Below are 7,812 nucleotides of genomic sequence, written 5' to 3' on the forward strand. Positions count from 1 at the left end.
AATCCGACAAAACCAAGAGATCAGGGGATTAAAAGTTAAAAAAGAAGAGTACAAACTTAAGCATTCGCTGACGATATGGCCTTTATAGTGGAAGATCCCCTGGAAACAACACCTATTTTGATACAAAGAACAATATGGAAAGGTGGCAGGGTTAAAAATTAATAAAGAAAAAACAAAAGTGATAACAAAAAACTGTACAAATGAACAAAAGGAAGAACTAACAAAAAAATTAGGGATACAGGTGGTAAATAAAGTAAAATATTTGGGGATATGGCTGACAGCTAGGTGCTCATCAATTAAAAAAGATAATTATGATAAATTAACAATCCAAATATTTAAAGATTTAGATAATTGGGCAAAACTACAAATATCTTTATTAGGCCGTATTGCAATAGTAAAAATGAACATTCTGCCAAAATTGTTGTTCCTATTTCAGACGGTGCCAATCAAGTTGGAAAAAAGCTTTTTTGAAGAACTAAATAAACATATATCCAAATTTATATGGCAAGGGAAAAAACCCAGAATAAAATATAAATTATTACAAGATGATAGAAAGAAAGGAGGCTTTGGTCTTCCAGACTTCGAAATATATTACCATGCTGCGATAGCAACTTGGCTTAAAGACTGGGTCAATCTGATAAACAAAAGGATTTTAACACTAGAAGGTTTTGATCTCCAACTTGGATGGCACACATTTATGTGGGATGGAAAGAGTAAACACCATTTTCAAAGGCATTATATAAGGAATGTGCTACTAAGTATTTGGGAAAAAATAAAAAAGTACATTACTGCAAGGTCCCACTGTGGTTATCTACAATGGAGGCAGTTACACATCCAAATCTTTTAGGTTTTGATAATACAGTAAGATATAAAGATTTATACATCAAAATGGAGAGTTAAAGGCTAGGAATCAAATTCACATTTTAGGAAAAGAGATATCATGGTGGCCCTATGCGCAGATACAATCGCATTTCAAAAAAGATAAAGAACAATTCGGTTTTAACATGACCTACAAAGAATTAGATAAAATTTGGCAAGGAGAGGAAAGGAAGATGATTAGTAAAATATACAAATATCTATTGGATTATAAACTAAAAGAAGAAACAGTCAAGGAGTGTATGATAATTTGGGCAAAATATGTGGGCCACAGTATTGAATTAGACAAGTGAGAACATATTTGGAAAACAAACAACAAATTAACTATGTCAGCCTCGTATAAAGAGAACTTCTATAAAATGGTGTATCGTTGGCACTTGCCACCCGCGAGACTGGCTAAGATGTTCCCGAACCTCCCCCCAAACTGCTGGAAATGTAACTGCGCCCAGGGAACATATTTCCATATGTGGTGGACTTGTCCATCTGCGCAAAAGTTCTGGAAAAATATCAAAAATTGGATTTTAAATATAACTAAGCAAGAAGTAAAACTTGAACCCAAAACTTTCTTGCTGGGATTCAAAATTATAAATAATAATAAAATAATAAAATAGATTCAAAAATGGAAAGAAAATACCAATATTTAATTTTACACATTATAACAGCAGCTAGAATAAGCTATGTGCAAAATTGGAAATTGTCTACCATCCCTTCAGAGGAGATGGTCATCAAAAAAATTCATGAGTGTGCAGAGATGGATAGCCTAACTAAACTACTAAAAAATAACCAAGATAGTGATTACTATAAAACATGGAATTCCTGGTATGAATGGTTAAAGAAAAGGCAATATTTGACAACTGGATAAGTTATAAAGTTACTGAAGACGTGCATTTAATCATAAAGTATTTTGTGAAACTAAAACATTGAAAGAACGAAGAAGGTATTGTAACAAGGCAGATCACGTCATTGGTAAAAAATGTTTCAAAATGTATAACCATTGCTCAACTTTCGCTGCAAAATGTATATATGTATATATATCTGTTTATATGCTCGTTTGTTTTTTTAAATGTTTTAAATGTATGTTTCTTAAAAAAAAACTTTCTTTCAATTTGAAAAAAATAAACAAAAATAAAGAGGGAACTAAAACATAAATTAAACAGTACAAAATAAGCAGATAATGAAAAGCACTTGGAAATTGTGGACTCTTTCCTGAGAATTGACCTGTTCATTTTAGTTAGTTAGGTTTATATTCTGTCTTTGCTCCCTTTCCCATCTTTCCCAATAGCAACCAAACGAGGTAGGTTGGCTTTGAGAATTATGGAACAGGCATAATAGTAAATCTTGTGCTGACTCCCAAAACTGAAGTCTAATTTAATGAATGCCTTGGCCTGCTTCTGCCTTCTTCTTTCTTAGTGTTAATAATTTGAGTACAGGAAGTCCTTGACCTGCGATCATAATTGAGACCAAAATTTCTGCTGCTGAGCAAGGTAGTTCAGTGAGTTTTGCCCTGGTTGTTAAGTGAATCATGGGGTTGTTAAGTAAATCTTGCTTCCCCCATTGACTTTGACAGAAGCCGGAGGTGAAGGTTGCAAATGGTGATCTCGTGGCCCTGAGAAAGTGCAATGGTCATAAATGCATAGGAGTTGCCACACATCCGAATCAGAGGTGGTATTCAGCAGGTTCTGACCAGTTCTGGAGAACTGGCAGCGGAAATTTTGAGTAGTTCGGAGAACCGGCAAATGTCACCTCTGACTGAAGATTTTACAGTATCCTTCCCCTGCCACACCCACCAAGCCATGCCCACAGAACTGGTAGTAAAAAAAGTGAATCCCACCACTGATCTGAATTTTGATCATGGGATTATGGGTCGCTGCAATGGTCGTAAGTATGAAAACATGTTGTAACTTTGAATAGTCATTAAATGAATGGTTGTAAGTTAAGGATTATCTGTATGTTTACACGATATATAAATAAATATTCTGTATATCTCAGGAAACAATATCTGCTGGGCTGATAATCACTTGTGTTTCTCTCAGCCAGTGTTTCACTATCCCAGCTGTTTCCACTACCAGCTTTTGCCTCACTTTTTCTCTTTTCTCCCCTTCTTTTTCCACTCCCTATGGATGCAAATCATTTCAACTGAAGGATGCAAATCATTTCAGCTTGCTAAATGTCTTTGTGCATGTGTTATTTGCCTGAAAAGCAAAGTACTGCTTGATAGCCTGGATTGGGGGGGGGGGAGGGGGGAGAGAAGAACTGGGCTGCATGGATGGTAGGCCGGCATGCAGGCAGCCTTTGTGTGATTGGTGGGCCGGTGCGCATGTGTGCGGCCTAACTTGCATGATCAGCAGGCTGGGGAGCATGCACACTGGTGCCTGCCAGCCCACTGCTCGTGCAAGTTGAGCTGCACACACACACATGTGCTCCCTCCAGCCACGCATGCAGCCGAATACTGAATAGGACACAGCCCGTAGTGGGCTCCAGCTGCAGGGCGTTGGGACTCCTGCTGTATCAACAGACAAGCGGTGCCCTTTCCTTGATCTGTGTGTGATGGATGGATTGGCCTTCAGCAGGATATGAACAATTTGTGAATGTTGCTGTTAGAAGGCATAGGAGCTGCACAAACGGTTCTTTTCTTTCATTTTTTTAAAATGCATCCCTGTTTATCACTCATCTCCTTTGCCTAATTGTATGATGCCATGAAAGAATCTCCTTTCAATTATGACTCAGTTGTTCGGTTTAAAAGAAAAAAAGAAAACATGTTCTAATTACAGGGCAAAAAATATTAAATGTGGTGAGATACCACACAGACCACTGCATTTTTATTTAATTCTTTTTCACATTTTTTTATATGATTGAAACCCCCCCCACTTTTTTTTTTGTCTGTTCATGGAGACTGCCTGGATAAACCCCTGCCATTTTCTTGGCAAGGTTTTTCAGAAGTGGTTTGCCGTTGCCTCCTTCTAGGGCTAAGAGAAAGTGATTGGCCCAAGTCACCCAGCCGGCTTTGAGCCAAAGGATCTGAAGAATCTGGATCTCACGGCATCCTACTTTCTAGCCTGGTGCCTTAACCATTACACCAGGGGTGTCCAACCTTGGCAACTTTAAGACTTGTGGACTTAGAATTCTGGGAGTTGAAGTCCACAAGTCTTAAAGTTGCCAAGGTTGGACACCCCTGCATCACACCAAGCCAGCTCTCATTTTAAATTAAATGTGTATGTGCCTTTTAATTCTGTATCAAATCAAGCGTAGGCAATGCCAATTTTCCTGGTGTATCAAAAAAAACCAGGCTATAATCAGCTGAATTCCTAAAAAGCTCTTAAGTTTCTTTTGCTGCCCAGTGTTATTGTTGGTTGTTACATGCTAATTGACAGCCTCTGGTAAACAGGTTGTCCACGAATTACAACAATTGAACCCAAAATTTATGTTGCTAAGTGAGTCATGTGTTTAAGTGAGTTTGGCCCCATTTTGCGACATTGAGAAAGAAACTAGTCGGCAAAACTTGAGTGGATATCGTAGTTATAGACCCTGGAAACAAGACTAGTGAGGAGCTCTGTTCTTTCCAAGCTGCTGCAGAAGTCAAGGAGCATTTTCAGCTCTTTGGTCCATCTCTCCATCTTCCTTGGAATCCCTTTTAAAAAGCCCCAGAAACTAAGGACAGGATTTTCTAGCATTTAGCTAAGTTGGGAAGAGGACAAGCTTTGCTCTCTTGCCAAGAGAACTGGAAAAAAAGCCTGACAAATAGTTCATTGTCAGCTTCTTATGAATTTCTGGTAATTTTCTTTAAGCTCATGCTCAGAAAAATTGGATGTGTCCCTTTCCTCTCCCCCCACTCCTTCCCTTGGGTATTTTGTGACTGTTTGTTTCTTGAAATAAAGTGTCTGGTACTATAAAACCAGCCCAAAATTTGGGGGCCTTGCTCCCTTCCTCATTCGCTCCCTTTAAAAACACGTCTCCTTCCACTGAAGTAACTGAGAAACAAGTAGTCCTCAACTTATGACCACAACTGAGTCCAAAATGTTTGTTTCCTAAGCGAGACATTTGTTAAGTGAGTTTTGCCCCATTTTTCCACCATTCTTGCCATGGCTGTTAAGTGAATCTTTGCTTGGCTTGTTGGAGGTTTGCAAAAGCTGATCACATGACCTCAGGACACAGCAACTGTCACAAATAGGAACCAGTTGCCAAGGGTCCAAATTTTGATCACATGACCACGGGGATGCTGCAACGGCTGTAAGTGTGAAAAACAGACATAAATCATTTTGTTCAGTGCCTTTATAACTTTGAACGGTCACTCAGTGAAACCATTGTAAGTTGAGGACTACCTGTATAGAAAAGTAATTCAGAATGTCTTCAAAATAGAGGGCCAGGAAGGTTTCCGGTTTGTCGGCTTCGCGGCGGCAGGGATTTGCGAGCTGCGCGATCCCTGCCGCGCTAGCCGTTTTTGGGGCTCCGACCCAGACGGGTGCGGAGCTAGGCCCTGCAGGGGCAGCTGAAGGTAGGGGGGATCCGGAGAAGGGTTTGGGGTGTTGCAGACCCCCTCCCGGCCGGCAGAACCCCTTTTCCCAGGACAGTGCAGCGGCGGTCCGTAATGGCCACCACAAAGAAGCTGGCAGCCGGGTAAGAATGCGCAGGAGGAAGTGGAGAAAGTGCTTGAGAGGAGAAAGTCTTTCTTGGTTCCTAGGACTCTAAGACATATTTAACAAAATTCCTGAAAAGTATGACTTTCTGAATGATACCTTCGAGAAGAGGAAAAAAGCGGCAGTTTAATGGTGCTGAAAGGATAGCTTACCCTCTTTTTTACGGAATAAAAAGTGAACATTAAGAAACCTATTTTTTTAGGTGAAAACTGGCTCTAAGCGGTGAGTGGGAAAGAGAGGACTAAAAAAAAAAATATTTGTATGCTAAGACCTTGTTGGAGGAGATGCCTTAAGGATTGAAAGACTAAAATATATTGCAATAAGATTTTAAGAAACAGATTTGGACTTTCTTTTTCTTTAATTGATACTACCCCAGGAGGAGAGTGGGAACTCTGTCTTGGTTTGGACTGACTGAGAACTTTGGGATTGTCTTATTTTTTCCTTTGGAATATTCTGGCTGTTGTAAGAGAAAAGAAAAGAAAAGATTTATAATGGCTTCTTCTATCGAGGAACTGAGAAAAGATTATGAGCAAGCAAAACAAAATGGTAAAGCTGGTTTGAAAGAAGCCTTCCTTTTTTTTAGAAATGGCGCTTATTAATTATCAACAAACATTGCAACAGATGAAGACAGCAGAAGAAGAACAAAGAGAGGAAGCCATCTTTAATAAATCTCAGAACTCGACCAAGAGGGAAGGAAGAGGAAAAAGAAGAGAAATAAAGGACTTAAGATTTAAAAAACATTTAAGAAAGGGAAAAACAAGGTGCAAAATCAATATAAGGATGGTAAACAAAAGGGAAGAGGAATACGACAGAGAAGGGAAGCCAGTAAGGCAGAGGCTAGAAGAAGGGGGCTAGAAAGGTTTGTTGGGGGAAGAAAGAAAGGGAAAAGGTGGAGAAAAGCTACAAAGTTTTGAAATTAAATGAGAAAAAGAAATTTTTTTTAGGGATAAAGGATAAGTATAATTTCTTCAAAAGATTTTGCAAGGTACATAAGATGATATTGTAGTATTGTATCAGAAATAGAAAATTTAAATGGCTTGAGAGTTGATAAGAGATTAAAATGTTGGAATGTTAATAATGATTGGTTTGAAAATATAATATGAGGGGAGATTTAGAATATTAAACTTTAATTAAAGAGTTTATTAAGATTATGGTATTGATGTTATTATAAAACTTTCATTATAGTATTTTTGTTTTTAATATTTAAATCTATTGCTTAACTATGTATTTAATTGTTTTAGATGTATTATTCAGTTAGAATGTACCAAGCAAAATCGGATTGGGTAGTTTAAAGATTAATTTGATTAATTTAGTGGGGAGATAGAAAGGCATCATACTCTGATTAGTGATTTCAGGAGAAATTTCTTTCTTTTTAAAAGGAATGAGACAAAGGTATAATAGAGAATGGACAAAAGATATAAATATAATGACTCAAATTAAGATGATTAATTAAGATAGAATCAAGAAGAGTGAAATATGTGGAGAAGTTAATATAGAAGACTTAGAATGGTAAATAAAATAAGTAATGATATGTAAGATGAGCCTGAATATAATTGAAGTCCATGAAAAGAGAGATACCTGGGTCCAAGTTACTTTCCAAAAGATCTTTTTATGTTTTGTGTGTTGTGTGATTATGTTGTTTTTTTGGGGGAATTAATAAAACCTTGTAGAAATATAGAATGAGAATAATGGTAACTAAGTCAGAAAGAAGTAGACGAAATAATAATAATAAAATTGAATAAGAGTGAAGAGAAATAAAGGGAAATTGGATAAGAGGTTTTTGTATGTTTATATGGAAATGGTTTAAAACAGCATTATAGTTTATCTGACTTGTTAAATTTATAATGGAAAAAGGTTTAAACATGTAATGGATAATGATGACTTGTGTGTTTTGAAAATCAATAAAACTTGTTTTTAAAAAAAAAAAAAAATAGAGGGCCAGGAAGAGTCAGGGCAAAGGGCAAGGAGCAATAAATTGCGGCTCTAGAGCCCTGGTGGCCCTTTAAGGCTGAGAGCCACCTCCTGGACCTCCGTCTTCTTGCTCCAACTCACTGCTTTGTACCTGGTGGAAGTGGCTGGAAGGGCTGTAGGAAGGGCTGGTGGGAATACGCCCCAGTTCCAGATAAAGAAAGCAGCATTAGGCTGGCAATTGAAGGCCAAGGGGAGGCAACGGGAGGAGCAGGGCTCGCTCCCAACATCTAGCCTGGGACCTGTAGTAGCTCCTTCGGGCTTAATAGACTGTCTGCTGGCTAAGCACTGGGAGTTGGCAGCCTGGCGAGCGAGTCTGACTGCACGCTGTGGC

The sequence above is a fragment of the Notechis scutatus genome, chromosome 2 (assembly GCF_049901735.1).
Source record: "Notechis scutatus isolate UNSWTSFEM ecotype Mainland chromosome 2, rNotScu1.2, whole genome shotgun sequence".
Taxonomy (NCBI): Eukaryota; Metazoa; Chordata; class Lepidosauria; order Squamata; family Elapidae; genus Notechis; species Notechis scutatus.